This window comes from Microcebus murinus, chromosome 17 (genome assembly GCF_040939455.1).
Source record: "Microcebus murinus isolate Inina chromosome 17, M.murinus_Inina_mat1.0, whole genome shotgun sequence".
NCBI classification, from domain to species: domain Eukaryota; kingdom Metazoa; phylum Chordata; class Mammalia; order Primates; family Cheirogaleidae; genus Microcebus; species Microcebus murinus.
The window spans coordinates 35,939,069-35,967,063 of record NC_134120.1 but is presented as its reverse complement, the minus strand read 5'-3'; the positions used below and the strand labels follow the sequence as shown (position 1 = coordinate 35,967,063).

Sequence of the window (27,995 nt, the reverse complement as noted above, 5' to 3'; positions counted from 1 at the left end):
TATGGAACATTTCTTACTGTAATATAAACTTCATTTGCTAATCAAGTTAAATCTCAAAATGAGGGGTTTGAAAGGCTTGGTATATGAATAGGAACAGTTTTCTATGATGGCTTGTAAGTGGAAGCCACTATCACACTTTACGCTCCTCTTCTTTTAATCATTGGCTCAATGTAGGTTTTTTAGTACATGAATTTATGTCTTTACAGGAAGGCAAATAAAAATGATGGAAAATTACTGGATATCTTAAAAAGCACCATTCAACATATTAAAAAGCTTTTAAAAACTATATTCAGAGTAGGAATCTATGGATAAGTTGTTATTTTTAACCTACAAATACCTAATATTCTCACTGCCAGAGGGCCAGTTCAGAGCAGATCATAAGCTTTTTGAGTATCAGAAAGACACTGTAAGATTGGTAGGAGGCAGTTTCTTTTTCCTTCATATTTTGATATTGGAAAGATTCTTTGGGGGCAAGTGTTCTGTCCAAAAAGCTTTGCTTGGCAAAAACTTACAATAATGAAGGATACTATTCCCTACAATCCCAGTTTTATAATTGTGACTCAGTAATAAATATCATTCCTACAAAAATGAAGTTAAAGACAACTTCATGATCTGACTATGGAGATTTTACAAGTTCCCTTCATGTAGATAAAATTTTAAGGGTTTTAACTATATATTACACCAGATATGGCAAGTTCCCAGGGTTATTTCAAAAAGCCGGACTGTCTTTCTAAAACATAATAGTAATTGATAATATTAGGGAAATGGTAAGTACCAAGTACTGCAAAGCATTTTACAAATATTATCACATTTATTCCTAGAAAAACTCTATAAGGTCAATACTGCTGTAATACATATGTAATCAATAAGAAAAATGATGCTTAGAATGTTTAAAGAACACTGAGCTAATATATGGGCTATAAAGAAGATTTTTCAGAAACCAAAGCCCATTCTGTTATTTACTTCAATATGCAATGGCTGCTACACAGATTCTGCTAAGTACTGGGGATTCTGAGGAAAAAGTCAGAGGGTCCTGAACCTTAAAACGTTTGTAGGATAGTGGGAAAGATAATAAAATAATTTTAATTTAATATGACAAGAGTATAACCAAAACATGTGCAAGGTGGAGTGAGCAAGAGAGCAGCCAAGGGAATGAAATAATTTAGGACTGCCACTGGCTGAGAATGAGCCCTTCAGAAGGGCATCTGTTTCCCTCCCCTGGCATGGATTAAAGGCAGTCCCACAGGACAGAAGGGCATGTTCTTCCCTGTTAGCATCACAACCATTTCCCTGGAACAGGGGTCATCAATAAAGACACTGTAATTCCTGATAATGATCTCTTTGAGGTATATGACTGTTAACAAAAAACAAAAAAAAAAATTAAATTTTTAAAGAATTAAAGTAAGTTTTATTCAGAAGTCTCACTGAGGACTATAAACTGAGGACTATAGCCTGAAGGCAGTCTTTCAGAGAGGTTCTGCCAGACTACTCCAAAACAGTGTTTTAGCTCATAGCTTATAAACAGGTAGTGGAGGTTTAGTACGTGCAAAATCACATCCGAGTTTGGGTGCAAGAGTACATCTGGCTATAAATTGTAGAGGTGTAATCACTAACCCTGTCAGGGTTATCTTACGTGTAGGGAAACGTGAGGGCTAGGGTCATTTATCTTTCAAAGAATATAGTGTCTCAGGCAAAAGATTCAAGAACCATGTGCTCTATCCTATTTTGGCTTCAAAGCATTCTTCCGGAGAGCTGCATGTTGTCACTAAGTCAGGGCTTTGTGAAATTATTCTAGCAAGCCAAAATGAGCAAACATGACTTCTTATGCTTGCTGTTCATATTTTGTCTCACAGGTCCGTTACATAGTTCAGAGCTCTGTCCCCAAGCTCTTCTTTCATGAATCTAGGAATAGGTTCGGATGTTGATAATGTTAATAATTGATTTTGTAAAAGTTGATAACATATCAAAATGATATTTGTGGTGCCTTATGTCCTTGGTGGTCATGGATTTTTTTTAATACTTTTTTTTTAAAAAATCAATATACTATATGTACTTATATGTAAAAGTCAAATAGAGACTTATAGAGACTATAGCAAAAAAATTGCAGTGCACTGATATAAACTTCAGTGTGAGCAATTAATTTTTTTAAAGGAGAAGACATTGCTTCTGACTACTCATAAGATTTATTAGGGTGTGGATAAGAAAACAAAGAGCTAGTCTTGCACATGCAAGTTGCAAGTTTGGATTGAAGTCAAGGAACTTATAAATGTTCAGTACTTTTAACAAATAAAATTGTTTCCCACCCTGCTGGTGATCACAGAAACAGGGGATGTTTTGGTCATTTGGGGAGTATGAAAAAGCATAGAAGAGTCAGTGAACAGATAACACCAAAATATATAGTGCCAGAGATGAACTTCATTTGTATCAATATTTTTCCAAGCAAGCCTTGCCTGTTTAAGTGAATCCTACAGCTCTATTAATTCCACACTGGTAACTGCAGACACAAGCGATGGATGTTACTATGCAGGGAAGTCTAAGTCTATAGCACCCAGTGATCCACGCTGCACTGTCTGTCATCCTGCCACAGCTGTGAGCGTGACTTTTGGTTATTCATATTCCTACTCAGTGTCTGACTCATTATCTTCCCTACAGGATGAAGCCATCTTTTATCACCTCTTGCTTGCAAATATTTCTATTAAAGCCATCTGGCAACCTAATATTTCAAATATTTTAAAAGAATTTGTTTGAAAATATTGTGAAACTAAGACATTAGTTTATAAGTTTAGATTTACTGAGAAATTACATTTTCCTATTTTCAAAAAGAGACACTTTCCCTTTCTCTTTAAGAACAACGTGTCATCTCACTTAATACGAGGAGACTTTACTCCTTGGCCCTCAATACTTGTAACGGGATTCCAAAGAATTGTAAGTCACTTTCAGTGCCAAAATTCATCCAACATTCTTCTTATTTTAATCACCACCTCTATGCTAGGTGCTGTAAATATGGCATACAAGGTTTTGCTGGTGACTCGATTTTTCAAGAAAGATAAAGTTATCAAACTTTTTTTTAAGTATGTTGTGCTTCAGCATTGAACCATAAAATATTGTCATAAGATGGATAGGATTTTCTCAGAAAATGCCATTCAAACTTACCTTTCCAATAGATCCTATTTCCCAGAACAGCTTGGGTTTGGATGGGGGAAAGAATTGAGGGATTCAAATTTTGGAAAGATGTCTCTTTTGAAGTTATATTTAATTTCCAAACTCCAAATTGAGGGATGTAGAGTTTTGGAAAGATAAGTCTCCTTTGAAGTTATATTTTTAATTTCCAAACTACTTTATCAGAGTCAAAATATTTAGCAATATAGTATAAGAAGCAAAATAGTTTTCTATATCTTCTATTGAATAAATTATACTTTCTAATATAAAATGAAAATTTTAAAAGAAAAAACTCCCATATATGGAGAATGGTTTGTCCTCAAATTTGGCTCATCTGGTGAAAACAGCACAGATGGTCTAGCTTGCTTCAGGATTGTGGTTTCGTGCCATGCATGATTCGCCAGAGAAGGTAAATCAGCATCTGCTCATTTCATTTTGTGTTCACTATTGTCGTAATATGCATTAACATTCTTCTGTTGCTAGACCTTAGCAAGCAAATGAATGTTATTTCCTAGCTAAATTAGAGATTATTTTTCCTATAGTTTTATATTCAAATTAATGAGGGGATGCTAAAAATACATAAAACCACCTTTGCCAGCTTAATAAGATTTGGGAACTCTTCACTTGGAAAGCTCTTTGCCTAAGACCTAGTAAGTAATTTCTTTGTTTAAATGAATATCAAACTAATTTATCAGAAAAAAATGGGCTCTGTAATTGGTTATTCTTACACATGGTTGTTTATTAAAATATGGTCACAGGGGATATTTCTGTTTACTTTATGACTATGAGGATGGATTCTAAAAATGTATTTTCACACACAGATTTGACCTGTTTTTATGTTTTGCAGTTGGCTCTTATAAATATTGTCAGGAATGGATGATAACTTTAATAATTGGAAATCTGATTTCCTGACCCACAGTTCAGCAAACAGATTCATGCAAATCTGATGAAGTTAGTTTCTGCATGGAAAGCAAATGTTTCTCTGGACTATACATAATACAGATTCCTATATTCCTTTTTGATCATTCCTTGAGTTATATACTTATAGAAAGCTATTTTTCATTTATAATGAACGTCATATATGTCATTTGACTAAAAGTATTGAGGAAAAGGGGTGTTATATCTTTTGGTATCTCTAGCAGATTCCATCATGTATAACATAGCATAGTTCATTCACGCACACAACAAATGTATACATTGTGGATTTCTCTTTGCCAGGATCTGTCATAGGTGCTGTGGGTACCACAATGAACAAACAGTAAAAATACCTGAACTTTTATTCCAGGAATTGGAGGAAGTGGAGGAAGACAGGTAAGAAGGAGATAAATATATATAATAACGTATATAATATGTTTGAAAGCTGAAAGTGCTACCAAAAAATAAGACAGAATAAAGCATAGTAAGTACATAGGGAATATTGGGGCCGTGGAGGCTGTAACTGTATATAGGGTTCCCAGAAAAGGCCTCACTGGGATGGTGCTATGGACTGAATTGTATCCCCCATTCATAAACTGAAGCCCTAAGCCCTAATATAACTGTGTCTAGAAATATGGCCTATAAGGAAGAAATTAAGCTTAAATAATGTCATAATGGTTACAATCCCATAAAACTGATGTTCTTATAAAAGAAAGAAGAATCACTATATCTCTCTGTGTCCACATGAGCTCAGAGGAAAAGTCATGTGACAATGAAGCAAGAAGGTGGCCGTCTGCAAGCCAGGGAGAGAGACCTCATCTGAAACCAACTCTACTAGCATCTTGACCTTAAATTTCTAGCCTCCAAAACAGTGATAAAATAAGTTTCTATTATTTAAGTCACCAGTCTATAGTATTCTGTTGTGGCAGCCCACGCAGATTAAGACAGAAGGTAATATTTGAACAGATAATCAAAGAAGGGTTGAAAGTTGTGAGAGCATGTCAAGTGGACATCTAATGGAGAGGCCTTCTGGGCAGAGGCAAAAGCAAATGTAAGACCCTGGATCTCAGTATGCTATCATAGGTAATTGACATAAAATTACCTCTCATTCTCAGAATGTTCTGCAAGAAAGAGGAGGCTCTTACACAAAGCAAAATAATGAACTTTCCAGGCCTTCCATTTACCAAGGCTGTTGCATGACTTACAGGATTTGTTCTTTCCAAAGGCACAACTTAAGAAGAAAGTGTAACTTTTCCAGTAAAGGATTGAATTAATTATTATTCCTGAGCCCATGTCATTAGACTTCTAATAAGAAGTTGTATTATTTATCACCAAGCAAGATATTAAAAGAGCCTTATGTGTCACTTCAGGCTTTCCTAGGTCTAAAGCCACCTCTGAGAACTAAGAAGGTGGTATTCTCATTGTCAGATAGGGAAAGCAAGAGTCAAACGTATTAAGTCAACTGGAAAGAACCCACTTTCCTCAAAAGTCATGCCCTTTATAAACCCTATAGTTATAGGTAAATGTCAGTGTATGAAGTGCTCCAGAATTAGCTTCTCTGCCACAGACCCTTCTAGATATGAGTAACTATAAATTTTAAGGAAATTGTCAGCAGAGATATGTTTTTGTTTAGTGGAGTATTTTATTACATTTTTTTCAAAACCTCTGAATAATGTATGCATGACCATCTGACCTGTAATTGACAATTAGAGCATCTAAAATGCAAGGACTAAAAGAAATCCAAAAAACAAATAAATCCAAAATTTGCCTCTCAGTGAAGTTGATGATTTATAATAGCATTAGCTTTGAAATAATCTCTTATTTCTCTTACTAGAGAAGAGAAAACCCAGTAACTATACAATAATTATATTGAACCAGGAATAAACTTCATCCACCTACCTATACCTCTACCTTTTTGCGTATAGCCTGACAGAGTACTAGAGTCGAATGAACACAGGTCATTGGACCAGAAAGACTTGTTTGAATTCAGATTTTGACAATGTAACCTGGGTTACTTTACTTAGCCATTTTACCATCTGAGCTTGTGCATGGCAAGATGGTTGTGAGGGATATAATACATGTATACTGCTTAGCATAATGTTTATTGTATATTATGCTCACAAGATATGATCTCTAGTATTCAAAAAGGCATATTCTCTCCCACAGTGTCTTTAAAACCTGCATGTTAAAGTTGGAAATGAACTCTTGATAAACACCAATATTCCTATGGCATTACCCTAACCTTAGGGTGTATCATTTGCACTCAATAAAGTAAGAAATGTAGACAAATGAAAGGTAAATATTCTTTCAAGTTTGTGCATTTTCCATTAATGTTATTGTTGCAGTCCTCTGACTCTATAGTTCTTTTATTCAGAGTGCCAGTGGTTCTGAAACCTGAATGTGCATTGAAATAGATTATGTAATGTGTTGAGATACAGAATTCTGGGCCTTACTTTTGAGATTATGATGTAGGACACACTCTAAATGATTCTAACCAGAAAGTTCTGATCAGAAAGCTACAAACACATTGTACGAGAATCTTTCTTTATATAAAATATTAATTTACCACTTAAAATTGGAAGGCTGAAAAGTAGCAGCTATCTAGCATTCAAAATTAAACTGTTGTCTGTAAGAGTAAATATTAGGAAAATGGGCAAATATTTAACAAAAGAAAACTGGCTATATAAGTTAGTCTAGCTATATGAAGGAATATTATGCAATCACTAAATATAATATTATGAAAAATATTTAATGGCATGAGATGTAATTTGTACTACATTCAGTAAAAAAATAGTTGAAATGTTATGCAAAAAAATGATCTCATTATTATTGACAGAACAACTATACATCAAAAAAGACAATGTATGTAATAGCAAGTGACTATTCATAGTTAATTGTAGGTTAGGAATTTTGAGTAATTTTATTTTTTTGTCCTTTCTGAATTCTTCAACATTTCTTCTTTAAATATATGTTACTTGTATTAACAGATGTGTAAAGCTACTAAAAGTGATGGTAACTTGTAATTATTAGGAAAACAACTTATGCCAATACAAAGTCATTCTCAGTAATAATAAAAAATTATATTATTAATATAATCATAATATTATTAGGTTGTGAAATGTATTGTTTTAAATGTTTGTTTTCTCAGAGTCAAATATGCTAGTTTATAATAGAGAGTTTAATTAGAATTATATTATCTATGAAAAGACATTTTGGTTAAAATAATGCTGTATTTTAGTATGATAAACAATAAGAGATGGTATAAAACCATAACAAAGTATATTCATGCACTGTATTTATCAAATTTCTGCTGCCACCCAGTGGCTGCACAGTCTGTTTTACGTATATTGTTCCTCTAGCTAACTGACCAGTAAAGTTGCTCTTGAAGAACACATTTGTAGGCGAAATCAGCCTGCTCTGAAGAAGCAGTGATTTTCTAAGTTGGGAGTGATCAGTTAAAGCTTATCAAGTCAGAGAAAAATCTTCCAACGGAACAGCACTAAGATGTTTTTGGTCCACATGAGTACACTGCCAACACACAACAATTTGTTCCACAAATTCTAGAATCTTATTCTTGCTGTAACAGAGTCCTTGTTAAACTAATGTTTGATGAATCCTGCTCAAGGGACAGTGGCCACACAGCAGCCATCGCCAAAAACACCTGCTTGCTGAATTGGATCCAGTTCCCTTGAACTCTCAGAGAAGAGAAAAGCTGAGGATGGAGCCAAATTATACTTGTACATCCCTCAGGATCAGCAAGACAGGACAGCCGGTTGCAGTTCAGTGGGAATATAACTGCACAAAAAAGGGTCTGTCAGGTCTACTAATGGCTGAAGCAAGGACCCCAGAGTATGACTTAAGTGAAAATATGTAAAAGCACGAAGAAAATTAAGAAAGAATATATCTGAACAAGTTACAATTCCAGCACTAAGAAATTTTAGAAAATAAATCACATCTAAAAAACCAAATGAGACGTGTAAAGAACAAATATGTAAGTCAGTGTTTGCATAGGGTTGCAAAAGCCTTGAAATGGAGAGAGATACACCAAAATATTATCATTGGTTACATGATATGGGTGGGATAAAGGAGAAAACTACCTTCCTGCCCCTCTATCTTTTGAATTGTTATAGAGCATACACAACAATAAATATAATTTTTACAGCCTATGAAATATTTATTGTGAGATAAAAGAAAAATATAATAAACACCAGGCTAGTGGCTCCTTCTCAAATTTTGGAGGGTAGGAGGAAAGGATAACAACCTGGAATCGTCTTCAGGCCTCTAAAAGTGTCACTTTTCCCAAAGGAGACATGAATATAAGAAAGGGTACATATAGCTTGAGATTCCTCAACACAAAGCAAGGCAATTTGGGGCCCAAAGAGCAACCAGGTCAAACACATGTAAAATGGATACGTCTTTTGATTGAAAGGGCAACTCACAAATTTGAAGCCAATACTAAATCAAGTTTTTGAAAGGGCAATGGCAAAAAGTAATTTAGGACCTAAAGGAAAATGAACAAAAATGTACTTGTATGAAATACTGGAAATTTCAAATTCTGGTTGAGCTGCGGTGATCTACAGTGGTTGCTCTGAACAGGGAAGACTGGAAAACTCTTCAGTAATTACAAAAATCATACTCATCATGACTGGTGCCTTATGGGTTATTAATTCTAAAGGAGGGAAGTGGGTTTTGGAGGATTTGGAGGGAAGGTCAAAGAAAGGTCAGTTGTAAAGATTTAGGTCTTAGGGTTTTTCATTTCTACACAGATCTTTCTTTCACCTAGCCTGTCATTTTAAGCTTAATGGGGTAGGCATAATTTTCACTTGATTGATTGATTTATTTTTGCCACAGGGCTCTTGCCTTTATGTCGCTCTTTTGGTTTGGCTTGCTCCGTCAGATTTTGACTTCGGAAAGCTGTGACCTAAAAGGCAAATGGACATCTGTTTTGTATTTCTCTCTTCTTGAGGAATTAGCTCCTTACAAACCTAGAAAGGTAAACTTTTGATGGCCATCTATGGACCAATTTGGAAACACAGTGATTTATATTGTCTTTAAATTAAGAATATGTAAAATGACTTGGCATGTTTAAATGATATTCCTGAACTATTTTTAAATCAATCAAAATTTGTCTTTGTAGTTTCAAAACAGCAATACTTAAATACATTTTATATTACTGATGAAACCACCAATGTTAAGCAAACACACAGGAAATGCATTAAGTCCAATTAAGTATTTGTTCTATGTCTTCATAAGAGTAAGTGCTTCTCACCACCTGTATACAATAGCGTTACCACTCCTCTCTCTCCCCTTTTCACTGCTTTATTTTTCTTTATAGAATAGGATTATAATTATGAAAGACAAAGCTTGAAGAACAATTTGGGATAAGAACTAAAAATACAGTAATCAATTAAACAGCATAGATATGGTACTTTCATATTTTTCTCATTGCAGAGTCAGTATAATAATGTAATTGTTTTACTTTTTCTTAAGAACAAAATGAAAGAAAGAAGAAGTAAAAAGGACTATTTTTCAACACAAACTATCTTCAAACAGTGGTAAAATCCATCTGAGATGGATCCATACTACTGTTATTTAATTGATATTCTTAGACATGTTCTTATTTAACTATATAAACAAATTCAGATGTTAGCTTATTAAACTTTTACATCTTTTTTCCCCATTTTTAGTTCCCATTCAGTAATTATATATCTTATATTTAATCAATTATATTAGTCTTAAGAAAAGATTCTCAAGTAACAGAATGCCAAGATTTTACTTGGACACTTGGTAAAAATGTAGATCCTGAGTCTCTGCTATCAGAATTGGTATTTCAGGAATGGGATCTAAGAATCTACATATTCAAGTGATTCTGATATACATAGTCTAGAGATTTTAGAGTACATGATGGTCTTTTTATCTGCCATTACTATATCTGACATGTAGTGTAACTATAACAATCTCTTAAGAACTTAATAATTTCTAAAGAAGAATGGACAGTGAAAGCCATAATATTATATGAATACCTCTGGGCAGATGATCTTACATTGAGGGGAATGATTTGTTTAATATTTTTAAAAAGGATATAGCCTGGGATTTTGTAAACACATAAAATGAGCTTAGTTCACAGTTTTGTGCATAAAGCAAATGATGTTTCTTTTTTCCTTTGCCTTTTTAATTTAATGGCAGCTCCAGGGTTTCTGTCTCTTCCATTTTACCTTTTAAATTTATTTGACTGTTCTCCATGTAGGCTATTTGGTTAAGGGGATAAAAGCAAGTTTTTGACAAATTAAAATCTACTCTATGAATTTTAATGTACTTAGTAATTATTTTCTATTAGCCTTTTCACTCAAGAGCATTTCACTTGAAAAGAAAATGTGTCTTGCTGGTTAAAAATGAAGGCTTTTTGCTTTAATTTATTTTCCAAATTGTTATCGCCCCTTATGCTGAATCAACTAGAGTTTTGTAATTATTTATTTCTTCTTGTAGAAACCAGAAATGTAGATTTCTTGAAAAGAAATTTCCATCATTGAACAAGTATGTGCTATTACAAAGAACTTACAGCATATTTGTTTACATACATGTTAAATAATATATAACAAATTTAACATGGATTTTATTTTATTGTACTTTACTCATAGGGTTAATATTGTTATGTTTTTCATATCAATCAGATAATTTTTAAATTTTTGTAGCTGATCACTAAATAAGATTTTGGCTAATAATGTAATACTTGCCTTCATGAATATTTTAATAATATATTAATGCAATTTAACAATTTTAAAATTTTGTCTTCTTTTACTACTCATGCTTTGGAAATAAATACTTATGGCCACAATTTAAAAAGAGGATACTTCAGGTATTAGATAATTTACCACTATAATGTTAAAAATTGACTATTGTAAAGTGCACTAATTACATTTGTCTTATCTTCTAGGTCAGGGTCCTCAAACTTTTTAAACAGAGGGCCAGTTCACTGTCCCTCAGACCATTGAGGGTCTGGACTATAGTTTAAAAAAAAACTATGAACAAATTCATATGCACACTGCACATATCTTATTTTGAAGTAAAAAAAAACAAACTAGCAAAAACACCCACATGTGGCCCGCAGGCCGTAGTTTGAAGACGCCTATTCTAGATTATAAAATAGTGACGAACCATAACAAATTAGATTACAGCTGAGGCCTTTAAGCTCTTGATTCACATCAACCAGAAGACCCTAGATGAAGCTCATAAAAAACATAGCAATAAATATTCTTTTGATGTGAATATATTGAGTTTATTCTCATTCCATTCCTAAGTATTAATCTTTGAACCATTACAGAAGTGGATTTGACTCACTTTCTTCACTCTGTATCTTGCATGTTCTGTGTCTATACTATGGCTCTCTCTATACCATCCTCCTGAAATATACTGCCTGGCTTTCTCAGACTACCTGAAATTTTCTATTTCACATATTCAAATGGATTTTCCATAAGCATAAGATAACTTCTTTGAAAGACAGAATGAAAATCTGGACTCTAGAGTCTGAGATCAGGGGTTTGACAGAGCTTTGTCATTTTGAATTCTCTGATTTTTAATTTTCTTGACTAATTTACACACATTACATTCAGGAGTGCAAAGAAATGTGTCATCTTTATGTTCCATATGTTCTAGTTGAAGATCGTTAGCATACAGGAAATTCAAAAATTAAATTTAGCTGAATCTGGTAACCTCAGTCTGATCCCATAACTTAAAGTTACTTTTAAAGTAACAGCCTCTTTTTTTATAATAGACTTTAAATTTTAGAGCAGTTTTAGGTTTAAGAAAAATTGAATAGATAGTACAAAAAGCTCCCATATACCCTGTACCCAGTTTTCCCTACTATTAATATGCCTCATTTGTATAGTGCATTTATAATAATAAAATAATATTGGTACATTATTATTAACTAAAGTCCCTATTTTATTCAAATTTATTAGTTTTACCTAATGCCTTTTTCTGTTCCAGGATCCCATGTAGGATACCACATTATATTTAGCTGTCATGACTTGTTAGGTTCCCGCTGCCTAATGACAGTTTCCCAGGCTTTTCTAGTTTTTGATACCTATAACAGTTTTGTGTGCTGTTAAGGCATTTGATAGGCCACCTCTCTATTGGAATTTGTCTGATGTTATTTTCACGATTAGACTGGGGATGTGAGGTTTGGGAGGAGGAAGGGAGATAAGGTGCCATTCTCATCACATCAACATGAGTTAGGACTGTGGATGTTGACCTGATCACCCGGCCAAAGTAGTGTTTAACAGGTTTCTCTACCATAAAGTTACTCTATTTTTCTCCCTTTCCATTTTGTACTCTTTGTTGAAGGAGTATCAGTGGGGTCATGCTCCCTTAGAAAGCTCCAGGAGAGAGTCCTTTTATGTGTATTCCAGATTCTGGTGGCTCCAGCTATTTATTCCTTAGTTTCAAACCCATAACTTTAATCTCTGCCACCATCTTCACAGAGATTCCTTTGTCTATGTTTTCCTTTCTTCTTCCATTGAATTTGGGCCCACCTGCATAATCTAGGATGATTCTATATTAAGATCCTTAGTAGCATTATATCTGCAAAGACCCTTTTTCAAAATGAAGTCACATCAACAAGTCCAGGTAGACATGTCTTTTGGGAAGCCACCATTCAATTCACTATGCAATCCCTGAGGGCAGGGTATCCACATAAATCATTTCAAGGGAGATTTTTCACTTCTCACCATGTATTTATTCAGTAAATTATTTATATCAGTATGGACTCGTGGATATTTATCTTATACTTTAAATTATAATCCAATAGTACTTTATTTTCTTGCTCAGGTTGTTCCTGATTTGAATATTGAGAGCTCCTTCAGTTGGCAATTATGTTTTTTTAGAATATGTGCATCAACGTAGACTGGCTTTTTTTGTTGTTGTTATTCTTCCTTTTTATTCTTTTGTTTGGCACTTTCTTACTTTCTGACAATACAAGAGACTCATCTTATTTAATTCCTGCCCCAGTTTTAGCGTCAGCCATTTCTCCAAGGAGCTCTGATTTCTTTGATTGCAGAATGGTATTAGAAACAAAGATCTGGACATCAGATGTGCCCGGTGCTCCTGTGTTGTCATTGCTTCCAGGCTTTTTCAGATGAGAGAACAAGGAAGGATATGTGGGTATAATACTCATGTATATATACCTATATATAAATATTTCTGTAAGTTGATATATGTGTTCACACTGATGTCTCCAACTCTAATCCATTACTACACAGATCATTCCACTGTCTTTCCCCTTGCTTATCTCGAAATTCCTGCTCCATAGTGAGGAAGCTCACTCTTACCATCTGCCATCCATTTATTTAATTGTTTGGTTCCAGTCTACATGGGCTTGCATCTTGCTAAGTGAAAGAAGCCATTCTGAAAAACTACATACTATGTGATTCAAACTTATACAACATTCTTGAAAAGGCAAAACTATCAAGTCAGTAAAAGCATCCATGGTTACCAGGGGTTTTGGCACATGGTGAAAGCCTATCTATGTCTTTTCTTGGCCTTGTAGCTCATTTATTTTTATCATTCAATAATATTCCATTGTCTAGGTTTTTATAGTTAGTTTATTTATTCATGTATTGAAGAACATCTTGGTTGATTCAAGTTTTGGCAATTATGAATGAAGCTGCTGGAAACATTCATGTGCAGGTTTTTGTGTAGACCCAAACTTTAAAATCAACTGGGTAAATACTTAGGAGCATATCTGTTGAGTTGCATAGTAAAACTGTGTTTAACTTTTTAAAAAATACTACCAAACTATCTTTCAAAATGACTGTGACATTTTGTATTCCCACTTGCATGAATGAGAATTCCTGTTGTTCTGCATCCTCAACAGCATTTAGTATTATCAGATTTATGAAGTTTAGCCATTCTAATACATGTGTGGTAGTATCATGACCTGATCATAGTTCACAGTAACATCAAACTCCTGGGCTCAAGCAATCATCTGCCTCAGTCCTCTGAGTAGCTGGGACTATAGGCATGTGCCACCATTCCCGGCTAATTTTGCTCACTTTTTGTAGAGACTGGATCTCCCTGTGTTGCTCAGGCTGGGCTCAAATTCCTCCCACCTTAGCCTCCCAAAGTACTAAGATTACAGGCATAAATCACTGCATCTGACCTGTTGTTTTAATTTTTAAATCTCTAATAACATGTTATGTTGAGTATATTTTCTTATGCTTATTATTTTCCATTGCTATATATTCTTTTGTGAGGCCTCTATTCAGATATTTTGACCTTTTTAAATTGAGCTGTTTGTATTTTTTTTGTTGAGGTTTAAGAATTGTTCCTATATTTTACATGTATATCCTTTATCAAATTTGTGTTTTGCAAATATTTTCTCCAAACTGTCACTTGTATTTTAATTCTTTTATAGTGATTGTTGCAGAATAGAAATTTTTTATTTTAATAAAGTGCAACTTTCTTTTTCTTTCACAGATTATGCTCTTAATGTTGTATCTGAAAACTTATCTACAAACCAAAGGTCACATAGATTTTCTTCTACATTTCTGCTAGAAGTCTTATACTTTTACCTCTTATATTTAGGCATTTGATTCATTTTGATCAAAATTTGATTTTAAGTTAATTTTTATAAAAGGAGATCTATATCTAGTTTATTTCTGTACATGAACACCAATTGTTCCAATATCATTTGCTGAAAAGCTTGTCTTTTCTCTATTGACTTTCCTATGCCCTTTTGTCAAAGATCAATTGACTATGTCTGTGTGGGTCCATTTCTGGGCTCTTTATTTTGTTCCATTAATCAATGTGTCTCTTCTTTTGCCAATACCATGCTGCCTTGATTACTATAATTTTACAGAAAGTCGTATAGTTGGGTAGTATCAATACCATAATTTTGTTCTTCTTCTTCAGTATTGTATTGGCTCTTTGAGATCTTTTGCCTTTCCATATAAACTTTAGAATTGTTTTGTCAGTATCTACAAAACAGCATGCTGAGATCTTGATTGGGCTTGCACTGAAACTATAGATCAAGTTGAGAAGAATTCACAACAACATTGAACCTTCCAATCCACAAACAGGGAATATAGCAGACTTCTACAGTTTTCTGCAAATAGACACTGCTCCTATTTTGGGTAGAATGTTCTGTAAATGTCAGTCAGACCTATTTGTCCTAGAGTTCTGTTTAAGTCCATTGTTTCTTTGTTTATTTTCTGTTTGGAGGATCTGTGCTATTCTGTCAGAGGGATGTTGAAGTTCCTGGCTATTACAGTGTTACTGTTTATCATTTTGTTTAGATCAAGTAGGATTTGCCTTATGAATTTGGGTGTACCTGAGTTAGATGCATAAATATTTAGAATTGTTATATCTTGTTGAACTGTACCCTTCACCATTATATAGTGACTATCTTTGTCTTCCGTTACTTTTGTTGATTTGAAGACTAAGTTACCTGAAATCAGAATCACCATACCACCTTTCTTTTGCTTCCCTTTGTTTGAAATATTATTTTACATCCCTTCACCTTGAGTCTGAATGCATCCTTGTGGATTAGATGTGTTTCCTGAAGACAGCAGATACTTGGTTTGTATATATTTATCCATTCAGCCAGCCTATGTCTCTTTAGTGGGCTGTTCAAGCCATTCATATTTATTGAGAGAATTGATAAGTGGGGAAGATTTATGTTTATCCTGTTGAGTTGAACTTTGTTGCTTTGTTTTCTCTCTTGAGTCATTGTGCTATCTGGCCTTTGACCTTAAGCTTTTGGATGAGTTTACATTGGTGAGTGTTTATTGTGCTGATCCCTGTGTAACACTGTTTTGAGTACTTTCTGGAGGACAGGTCTTATCCTGGTGAATTCCCTCAGTCTTTGTTTGTAGGAGAAGGTCTTTATTTCTCTTTTGTATAACAAACTTAATTTTGCAGGGTACAAGATTCTAGGCTGGGCATTCTGTTTCAGAAGCATGAGAATGGGGCCCCAGTGTCTTGCTTGTAAAGTCTCAGTGGAGAAGTTTGCTGTTATTTTGATGGGTTTTCCTTTGTAGGTTACCTGCTTCTTTTGCCTTACAGCTCACAGGAGGGCCTCTTTGGTGGTTATTTTGGTCATTCTGATGATTCTGCATTGTGGTATCTTCCTGTTTGCAATTAATCTCCCAGAAGTCCTTTGAGCTTCTTGTACCTGGATATCTAGATTTTTGGCAAGGCCTGGGAAATTTTCCTCTATTATATCCTCAAATAGCTTATCTAACCCTTGTACATTTACTTCATTACCCTCAGGGATGCCTATGATTCTCATGTTAGGCCTCTTCACATAATCCCACATTTCTTATAGTCTTTGCTCTTTTCTCTTATTTTCTGCTCTATCTCTGTGACTACCTTATTTAATTAAATGGTGTTATCTTCAATCCCTGAGATTCTTTCTTATGTTTGATTTAACCTGTTCTTGAGGCTTTCCATTGTGTTTTGTAATTCTTTGAATAAATTCTTCATTTGCAGTTCTGTTTGATTTTTCTTTAATATGTCAATTTCATTAGTGATTATTTCTTCAAAGTCATGGAATTTTTTGTGGTTTCTTTGTGTTGGTTATCTATTTTCTCTTGCATATAATTGGGTTTTCTTACAATAAATGTTCAAAATTCTTCTGTCATTTTAGTGTTCTGACGACTTAGGTTGATGTTCATTGCTAGAGAGCTTGTGTTCCCCTTTGGCAATGTGCTTTCCATTTGATTCTTCATACTTCCAGAGTTCTTTTGCTTATTCCTTTAAATCTAGATCAGCTGCTGCTTCTTACCTTTAGATTTTTGTTTGGATAATGACACACCCTGTTTAGTTTCTGAGCCAGTAGGTGGTGTTAGTGGGTGAGATTTGACCACATCCTATATGATGAGTCAATAGATACAGTAAAAGGGTGTGCAAATTGACCTCCCTGTCAGTAGGCAGTGCTTACTGGGAGGAGCAATCTGCAGTGTTGTTTTTGGGTCCTGTAACCAGCTCTTGTTCCTCTGGAGAGGCACTTTAGTGCCTTACATTTTGGATGGGGTCCTGGGAATTCCAGGTGTGTCTTTATTTTCCACCTCAGTGGGGGCAGGTAGGGAAGTAAGGCTGGGTGGAGCTGGGTTGGGTGAGCCTGCTCTCAAGCTCCCCAAATGCTGTTAGCAGGGTCAAAGGTCTGTTCTCTACTGCTGGGCAAACTGCCAGGGAAGGGCTGAAAAGGCCCTACTCAGCCAGAAAGTCTGTTTGTGGGGGTGAGACTGTCTGAGACCTGCAATCTGGAGGATGCCTCACTCCTTTCCACCCTCCCCTAGTGTGCAGTTTCTCCTGGGCCTCTGCCAGCAGGCAGGACCTTAAGCCATCAAATCTCCCCTGGCTATGATGCAGGCCAGGTTGTTCCCTGCCCTGAATCACAGTCTGGAGCTGGGAGTACAGCCCTCCCATGGGAGGAGGGTTGCCCCTCGAACATGCTGATCTGCCTCTAAAGGCACACATAGCTCAGTAAGCTCTTTCACAAATATCTCTTCTGTGCCCCCATGCAATGTGATTGAGACCTGGGTGTATGAAACCTGGTCTATAGGCCTGTACCCCGAGCCTGTAGATCAATCCCTGACCCTGCCATGGAGAAGAGTGCTGGTCTCCAGTCACCCACGGGGTGCCCAAGCTGGATCAGTGTCTCTCTGCCTGGGGATTTGCCCTACTTTCCTGGAGTCATCAGGCAAGCAGCACCTGGGAGGGCAGGTGGGTAGAGAGCTCACAGTCTGAGTACCCCTCAGTCTTCTGTAGGGCACCCAAAGGAAAGATCCTGTTCCCTGCAGATGCCTCCAGGTGGTGGCTAAATTGTCTCTCTCAGCAGTCACTGGTAGAGAAGCAGAAGGGAAGAATGAAGCAATATGGCACCAGCCTATCAGCTCAGGCCTATGGGCTGGGAGGTACCTCAAGGGAGCTGAGAGCCTGGTGCCCTGTCTGAAAGAGCCTCACTGCTCACTGGTGGCAGCTGTCTCTGGGCTGGTGTTAGTAGGTTTCTCCAACCAATCAGGATCCCACCAGCTGTCTGAGATGCAAGGGAGGGGAAATTTAACTGCTCTACCTGTCCTTGTCATTGGTCTCCAAGCCTCTAGGGGGCCTTTCTTCTTCCAGTTCTCCTCTGCAACTTCTTCCTGTGGAGTCTCCTATAGTTTCAGGCACCCTTCCTTCCTACCCTCATCCAATCTCTGTCTGCCTATTTATGTTTTTCACTTTCTTCTAAAATCTATCTTTCTTGCAGAGAGACTCTGGCTGGTGGTTTTTCTCGTCTGCCATCTTCCTTTCTCCCATATTTTAATAGGTTAAATATTTCATTTTTTGTTTCTATTGTGACTGATTTTGTGTTTTTAATTCTAAATTCCAATTGTTCATTGGTGATATATAGGAAAGCAATTGGTGGATATAGTAATTTTGGATGCTAAGGATGATGTAATTGTAGGATTTCTATAGAAGTTTTTCTATCAAATTGTGCAAATTCCCGTTGATTTCTAGTTTGTTGAGATTTTCTTTTATCATGAATGGGTGCTTAATTGTGTCAAGTGCTTTGTATTAATTGATATGATTCTATGCTTTTTTTCCCCTTTAGCCAGCTGATGTGGTAAATTGCATTAATTGATTTTTAAACTTTCAGATAGTATGATGAGAAAAGTGTGTAGAAGCATGACTAAATGAAGGGAATAAAATGCATTAGTTTAATATTCTCAATGGATTCTCATATTTATAGCTATAAAATAGGTATATTAATATTTTTCTTAAGGGCTCTTTTAAAGATTGGTGTAAAATCTATGTAAAGTATTTGGAATACTATCTTCACTATGGAAATGTAAATTTTTATTATTTAATATTGCTAATCACTGTCATATAAGCTAACACTATAATTCAGAGGGGTATATTATATAGGTTTAAATGGTAAATTTTTTGCAAGGAAGAAACTACTATCTTGATCTATAAAGATTCTTAAACTGGCTAATTTAATAATGAAGGAAAAAACACAGTAGTAAATATTAGAAAATTATTTCAATAATATTTTAGCCTATTACTATAAAGTTTTCCCTTAAAGCATGAAAATCTATATATATTTTTCTTTTTCCCTTATAGAAGTATGCACTAGGTATCTTTGGAGGCATCTCAAAATAATCCTAGGAGGAGAAATAGTAGAGACCCCAAAGTGGAAACTCATAGTAATCTAGCCATGATGTGTTTAATTATTCCAAAAGTAATCAAAGGACAGTATGTTGTATTGCAATGTTGTGAATCGTCCATCTGGTTTAGCTAGACTGCAGAACTAGACTCGTTTCAACACAAACACACAGAACAACATATTCCTCAGGACCAAAGCTATAGTGGACATTTCAGCAAAAATTTACTATGTGTCTATCATAGACAAGGCCTTGGGATAGGGTGTGGAGATTAAAAATTAATTTACAATGGTCCCTGTACTCAGCATCTTTTAGTGTAGATGAGAAGATGGCATCTAAATAGACATTGCAAAATAATGTGGTAGCTACTATGATATAGGTAGCTATAGAAGCATAGAGAATCAAAACTTAGCCCAAATTGGGGGTCAAAAGATGGCCTTTTGACGAAGCCATGCTGAATCTGTGTCTGGATATTGAGTTGAACTTACAGGCAAAGAAAAGAGCGATAAATATTCTAAGTAGAAAGATATCCAAAAGTGTGGCAGAGACAGAAAATTTTAAGCAATTTATTGTTGCTAAAGCACACAGTGTAAGTAGGGCATTGTGGCAGGGTGGAAGCTGGAGAGGGACAAAGGGGCAGGTCATAGAGGGCCACACAAGCCATTTGGGCTTTATCCCATAGGTTATAGTGAGCCATTGAGGGATTTTTAACAGGTCTGAGATATGGTTAGATTTGCATTTTGGATAAACCACCCTAATGTTACTGCAGAGAACAAGGAGAGCAAGCAATGCCTGACAACAGACAGAGGAGCTTGTGAGGAGACTGTGACACTCACTCAGGGAAGAGATGACGAGAATCTGATCTCCAAGAGAAGATTTGATTGAGGATGGATTTGGGAACTGTTTAAGAGCTAAAATAAACAGGATTAGGAAACCCACTTAAAATGTGTGTGTGTGTGTAGGAGAGGGAATGGATAAATGACAGGGAGGGATAAAATTAGAATAAACCTTAGTTTTCAATACTGAATGCATAACAGCACCAATATCAAAGTGAATACATTAAAAAAAAATAATGCCATTAGGGAAATTGTGTAAAACTCAATTTGTGATATGTTGACTTTGATATGCCTGTGAGACATCAAAATTATAATTGTAGTAGGCAATCAAATAAATGATTCTGAAGCTTTGGGAAAAGATGTGAGCTGAAGATAAAAATTATTATGTTATCAGCTTATAAATGATAGGTCAAAACATTGGAATTAATGTGTTTAAGTATAGTATATAGAGAGAAGGAACCAATGGCTGGAGGACAGAATTCTGGGAATCCCATCTATAATGGGATAAGATGCACAAGCATATCCAATTGTAACTAAGAAATTATACTCTGGCTAAGAAAAGGAACAAGAGGAAATGTCATAGAAGGCAAGTGTCAGCGGTGTCACATGCAACTAAAAGTACTTGTAAAATTCAGGACACAAGGTATCCTGTGTATTTAAAATCATAGGCATCAGAACTTCCAAAGCATTTTGTGTTGCTTAATAAATATATTCCGTGACTGAATGAGTAGAAAAAGTTCTGCAATAATTCAAGTTCTTTGAAGGACCAGAGACCACACCATACAAGCAGTTGAGGAGTGAATTAAAAAGTGTGAAATTGAACCCAGTAAATACAAACAAAACTTCTCAGAAAATTAAGCAAGGTGGAAAGACAAAAGCAATAGAGAAAGCCTGATGTAAAGTAGAAGGTTTTGGTTTTCCTTTTTCTATTTTTCTTTGTTTTAATTTTAGAATAAAATAGATTTTAGCATGTTTATGTATTAAATTTTCTTCAACCAGGAGAGAGAGATGTTGAAGATATAGGAAGATGAGGAACATTAGAAGAACAAAGAACTGGAGAAAGTGGTGTAAAAATGCACTGAGAACATTGGACTTTGAAGGAAGTAGATGAGAGGGAAAGAAGTTGGGAAGTCTGCAAATGTGGAAAGAACGCCAGGCTAGAGTTAAATCGGTAAATTCACCTCTGGTGAGAAAAACATGATCTGCTGAGAGTGAGGGCATTGGCAATTGAATGTCTATGTAAATTTTTCATAAATCTTGCTAGGTACAGATTGCCTATTAAACCATTTAATTAGAAGTGCTACTGAATCAATGCTTCAGAGCTCTGAGGCTTTGTGTTCTCAAAGATACCCAGAATTAAAGCCTTTTATCTGTACTGTCAGGCAGAAATATAAAAACAAGCAGTCACAATATTGACTTTTCTTCTGATTAACAGGCCATACCATTTTAGAGGGAAGAAGAAAAATTGAATTATGTTGGAGAGCTCTTTGTCCATCGCTCCTGGGTTGTATTGTACCATCTGTTTATCCTCCTGGCTCTCCCACAATTGACAGTGGGGTTAGTGAGAAGAACCTGTGCTTTGCAGCCATAGAATGTCCTTGGACAAATTGTTTAATGATCTCAGATTGTCTGGGCCTCAATCTCCTCACTTATATAATTCACAAACCCAAAGCATAGGTTTGGTGCGAGGCACAAGGGAGGTAGCTAGCTCTTGGAACTAGGTAGGGCTGTAAGTTTCAGTTCCTTTCCTAGGCAGTGAACTCCTAAAAAGCAAGAAGCATCATAGTCCCTGGATTCCTAGGGACTAAGCACAGTCTTGGATATGCACACACGTGCACACACACAAACACGCACATCACGCTATGCAAATGTTGGTTGATGGTTTAAATGAACAAATAAATGAACTAAGAAAGTTTTACAACACTTAGTATTTTATAATTAAGAAGAAAATCTTAATGAGAACAGAATTCACTGATTTGTTTGGAGAGACTTTCAGCAGTGGCCTTTCAGGGTCCTGACCTCCCCCCATGCCTGATACTAATGCATATGTGAACTTTATGCTAAGGGTGCCTTTGATACCTACTAAAAATAACTTCATGCATTTTGCTGCTTTTATAATTATGGTATAGTCTCTGGTAGAGTAACTAATGAACAGTATAATGTCAAGAAGAAGAGCAAAACAGGTAGTCTGTAGGTGTATCTCTGAATAACAGGATTGACTATACATGTGCCTGTCTCTTTTGCTGCATAGTTTTTGTCTTTATGGGTTTTCCTCCTTAGCCTAATGTTAGACATAAGATCATATTATATATAAAGATGATGCACAGTTCTATGCTGTGTTTTAGAAGTTTCCCAAACACTGTAAGACAGGGCTTTCCAAGGAAGCTGATTAAAATCTAGCTGGGTTAAAAGCTCCTGTTTCTGGTTTATCAGAAAACACATGAGGGAGAAGGGGTGTCATTTAAAGAAGAAATTCTTTTTATAGCAATATAAAGCAATAACCCTTGCAGAGAATAAGCATGTTTTAAGTATCAGCCCATATCTCCGTGGTCATATTTATTTACTTAGTTTATTCTGATTTATTTATTTATTCTTTAGGTACAGAATAATTGTGTAACTGTATGGTCAGTGTCTGAGTATTAGTTACTGTGTTTTCCATGTACAGAATGAAGCTGAGTGGGAGAGGCCATTGCATTTGCTTGTAGTGCCTATGCCTGGATCAACTTCCCTATGTCTGTAGACACAAAAATGCAATGAAAATAGAAGGCTCCATTATAATACTCTTTTCGTGCTCCCATTAAAGGAAGCTGGGTGGATGTGCCACCCACATCTATTTTTTCCACAGTCTATGCTCAGTCTGTAGCCTCAGTTTGCAATTAATTAGCCTGTTCATGAAATGCAAATCATAACTGATATTCTGTGTGCGACCTAGAGGCTGGTGGAAGGGACTTGTCAGTCTTTGAACCCTGCTCAGGAAGCTTCCATCCTTTCAGGCTTGGTTGGAGCATCTGAGAAACATAGGTCCAATGGGCAGGAGTGATGAGCTGAAAACCTGTTTTTCCTACCTATTGGGGGATTAGTAGTAGGTTATTTAGGCTTTCTCCTAATACTCTGTCTATGGTGTATGGTGTCCAAGGAAGTGTTACCATGTGGCCTTATTTTAGGAAATTTTATTTCCTACTTATTATGACTCTGGTCTGTACAAAGAGATAGTTACAACAATTCACTGAGAAGTTGTGATTTTGTCAGAAAATTTCTTTGAATGGATTTAAAGATGGATTAATACTCTGTCAGAAAAGGGGAACAAAATACAATTGGTTTATTTGGTTTTACTTTCTATAGCTTTATTAACCAGTACGGCATGAATCTGATATATTCTTCTTTTTGGTATTTAGAGAACAATATAATGTCTATATAAGGGAACTATTTATTTTAAGATAGCCTACTATTTTGTCAGTCATCCGCTTTTTCTACTCATGAAAAAAAAAAAGCTTAAAATTATCTTTTGACTGTATTTCTTTCAAAGCTTTTTTTCTTTATATGAGTTTCATTTATTTTAAATGGTCCTCTCCATCAAGAAAAAAATTGATTGATTTCAATCCAATTTCCTTGGTATTGATGTTGGCCACTTCAGAAATGTAAAACTGGCATTTAGTCTGGGGTTTATTCTTTTTATATATGGTTATACTGATTTTTATCTCAAGCCATATTTTAGTTGTTAGTAATTAATTTTTAAATTTGATTTTTTTGTGGTCCTCATTCTTTTTTAATTGCAGTTAATATTTTCAGAATGACAATGGTAGTAGCTATGAATTACTGAGCACATACCTATTATTTAAATGCCTAACAAACATTCTCATTGAACCCTCACAAAACTATGAAGCACAGAATTGTTACTGCACCCGCTTTGTATCCTCAGAGAGGTTGCACAAGGCCACTGCATAGCAGACCTGGGATTCATGGCCACATATGGCTGACAAAGCCATTGTTCTTTCCACTGCGTTTTCTGAAGCATTTCAAGTGTTTATGATTCCGTATTAAATATTTTAGAAACCAAGAACTCTGGCCAAGAAGAAAGCTTAATTGCAGGCATACAAACAATGACAAATGCATTTATATAAATAACTACTAAATAGAAAACATAAAAGCTAAACCATTAAATCAAGTACAATTAGCTTCATTTTGTTCTTGAATGTAATCTGCACTTCTGTCTATTAAAATCTACATTTTATGTCTTATAAATCCTTCTTTTAGGAATATTTACAGATATAAGAATATGAAGTGTAAGAAAAATGTTTATCAGTAGAGGACTGTTATAAATTGTGGTTTGTTAGTGCAAAGGTATTCTCTGCAGCAATTAAAAGGAAGAGCATATATATTTTGATTTGGAAAGCAGTATATGTTGCATGAATAAAATTTTTGGATAAAAAATATAGACGTGATTATATTTGTATATGGCTCCATCTTTGTAAATGTAGCAAAATATCCAGTGGGGAAATGTTTTAAATTATATTCACCAAAATGGTGACAGTGTTTAGCTCTGGGATCTGAATGACAATTTGGTAATAATGGTAATTTTACTTCTTTATGTAAATACTTAAAAAGAAAGATGGGATTAATGGTGATTTTTATAGTTACTTGTTTTAAAAATTAATTGTTACTAATTTTATTGTTTGACTTATTCCTTAATAAAGGAATTTCTCTGTACTTAGGCATGGACACTCTGTCTCTATGGGCCATATATAATATTCAGATGTCATTCTTACTTCCACTGAAAATAAAAATCACCAGGTAACAAAAAAAATCATACTTTTATTTAAAGCTAATGAAGAGCTGTAGATACAAAAGAAATTTAAAGTAAGTAAACTCTAGAGGGATGAGCCCTTTCTGAAAGACAGCTCAGAGACAGCTGCTATTTTCCTATTTGGGACCAATCCTGTTTGAGTTAGATGTGAGTTAGTATTCCATCTATTACCTAACCACACTGGCATTTTGTAAACCCAGGAATTACCTTCAATTCAGAGCCCAATGTCCAGTAATCCTCCAAAGGTTTGGGTATTTCCTTTTTGCTAGTGCAAAGTAATTCCAGTAAATGTCCATAGGTTTCCTTTTGGGAGTTTTCAATGACAATTTATGGTATGTAGCTGTGGCTGTGGTACAGGATCCTCCTTTCCTTTATGGAATCCAGAATTTCTCTTCAATCAAAGAGCTGTAGAGGTATGAACTAACTTAGCTCTAGAAACTGAGTGAGAAGCCATGACTCTCCACTGCAGTAAACAAAGTCATATTTTTGGCTGCCAGACCTAGATTTTTTTCTGGGGCTAATTCCGTCACAATAAGGATTCAAACAGAAGACAGAAATAGCATAGTCATTTAAATAGGGAATGTTTAATATACATAATTATTGCAATTTACAGTGGATCAGAGAAATGAAGCATGGACTGGGGAGACGTAAAAAGAATTATTTTTTTTATCTCACTATACCTATGGTTAAGATAGAATGGACAAATAAGAAACACCCACACCCAGAGCCCAGCTCCAAACTTTCCTAGGTGTGGCATGACCGTGGCTTGTTGGATGGCAGAGAAGTCACAGAGGTGTTGTACTGGTGAGACTTCTGGCAATATGCCCTCTGTGGTCTAAGGTATGCTGCCTACAGAGAAGGACTCATGAACTCAAAGCAAGGCCTCCTATGGAGTGCCAGGGGAAACTGCTGATTGCTCAACACTAGAGAAGCCACATTGTGCAGGAGCCTAGAGAGAGGAGTACTCTCTTTTCAGGACCTCCCACTGACAACACTTAACATTGTATTTGTCAGCTGGTGCAAGAAAAGTATTAACAGATCCAGCTATCTTATCACAGAGCAGGCAAAGGAGGGTGAATGTGGAACCAAGTCAATAAATTTGATAAGTAGCACAAGAAAAAATGGAAACATACTCTTGTAAGATTCACATTTTGTATATGAAGTAGTATATTCTATGACAGTTGACTGTGATAGTTTACTCCTCTGATAGCTCAGAAAATTAGCCTTCTTCTATTTTAAACCCTTTGATAATGTTAGCTGGAACAAATGCCTTGGAAATGTAAATCCTCATTCATGCACAAAAAACACACAAGTAAATAAACCAACCAAAGAAGTATATATAGCTAATAAGCCAAAAGAGAGATAAAATGGAATCATAATAGTGATACATTAAAACAAAAAAAGCAGGAAAACAGGGAATATTATAAATAACTTTATGCCAAACAACTTGATACCTTAAATGAAAATATATGCAAAAATATTTAAATTTAAATGTTTATAGCATCCTATTTATAGTAGCTAAATCATTGGGAACAACCTAAATGTTTTAAACAGGTGAATAAATAAACAACTTATGTGATATTAACACAATGGAACACTAGTCAGCAATAATAATGAATGAGCTCTGATACATAGAATCACATAGATGAATCTCACAAACATGTTGGTAAAAAAAAAAAGCCTAAGAAAAGAAGATACACTGTATGCTTCCCTTTATATGAACTTTTATAATAGACAAAATTAAATATAGTTGCAAAATTTAGAACAGTCGTTGCCTGTTGGGGAAGGGAGGGGAGGTTGGGATTATTGCCATGAGAAAACTTTCTTGGATAACAGAAATATTCCATATCTTAAGATGATAGTTATACAAGTATATATATTTTTAAAGTGCACTGTACTGTATGTTAAAATCTCATGCATTTTACTGTAGGTAAATGATACCTCGTTAAACCTGATAAAACTTTGAACTCAATAATTATTTATGTAATGGTTCTGTTATGTATAAGGGAAAAATCTGGGTATATATCCTTAACATAACTATTTCATGTTACTTACAACAATGATCTCTTTTTTTCCATGTGCATGTTGGCCTCCCTAAAACAATGTTTAATGATCCCTCCTTCATGTTTTCCACCTTTCTCACCCACATGCAGTATTATTTCCCCTTTTTTAAAAAAAAAAAATTAGAAAATATTTAAGAAAGAGTAATAATTTTTAAAAATCTTTACTTGTTTCTTTTGTTAGTTTTGAAAAGATGGAGTCACAACTATGGTTAAAAAAACTGGCTCAGGCATAGATGGACAAATGAACCTACAGTGTTCATCATTATCTCTCTCAGCTATTTCATATAATCGTTCCTAGAATGTCAGTATGTGATTGTCTTTGTACAGATACAGATTCTGAATCTCAGAAGGCCAAATAATGTTCTCAGATTCACATAACAAGGCACAGACACTCTGAGATTCATGTGTCACAATGCCCCTTTCATTTTTATGAATAATTAGTTTTCATTGTATGATTCTATTCATATACCTCAACTGCTTTACATATTAATATTTCAGAAGCAAAAAGTGCTACTCTTGCTCCACTACTTCAGAACAAGCCCTAGAATTAGGTTAGTTCTAGATCCTAGCTTAATGCCAGTTATGGTTACATTTAGAAGACAGCAGGAGGCTCTTCATTTTATATATACTTAGGGGCTTTTCAAATGACATCAGCAACAATAAACTGATGAAGACATCTCAAATTATTCATTGTGCAAAACTATTTTAGCCTATTTGTTTTTCATTTAAAAATGTACTTCTATAGGTAAAATGAAATAAAAGGAACATTACATAAAACAGATACAAATATTTTAATGTTTATAAACCCCACAGACTCCTAAGTCCTAATAGAATCTAGATCATGAAACTGGCCTTTTCTTTATTTCTTAAGTGTGTGTGTATGTGTGTAGTATGTTTGATGTCGCTGCAGATGTTAAAAGGAAGGATAAAGTAAGAGAAAAATTTGGAGGGATTTTTGATATTTTCTTCCCACTCCATTTATATAACCTCTAGATCTTGGCTAAAACCATCTAATTGTTCTCTGGAAATTTAATAGGCTGGATTCAATGAAGCACTAGAGATTTCCCCATTG

General features: G+C 35.1%; 1 long non-coding RNA gene across 2 annotated transcripts in view; it reads left to right on the top strand.

Moving 5' to 3' along the window:
- The first annotated feature begins 3,549 nt into the window (after positions 1–3,549).
- Positions 3,550–27,995, top strand: part of LOC142861565 (uncharacterized) — a 52,903-nt gene continuing 28,457 nt past the window's right edge. For both annotated transcript variants that reach the window (XR_012912789.1, XR_012912788.1), the window contains exons 1-3: positions 3,550–3,809; positions 4,378–4,470; positions 6,241–9,067. This is a non-coding gene — a long non-coding RNA (uncharacterized LOC142861565). The remainder of the gene's footprint in view (positions 3,810–4,377; positions 4,471–6,240; positions 9,068–27,995) is intronic.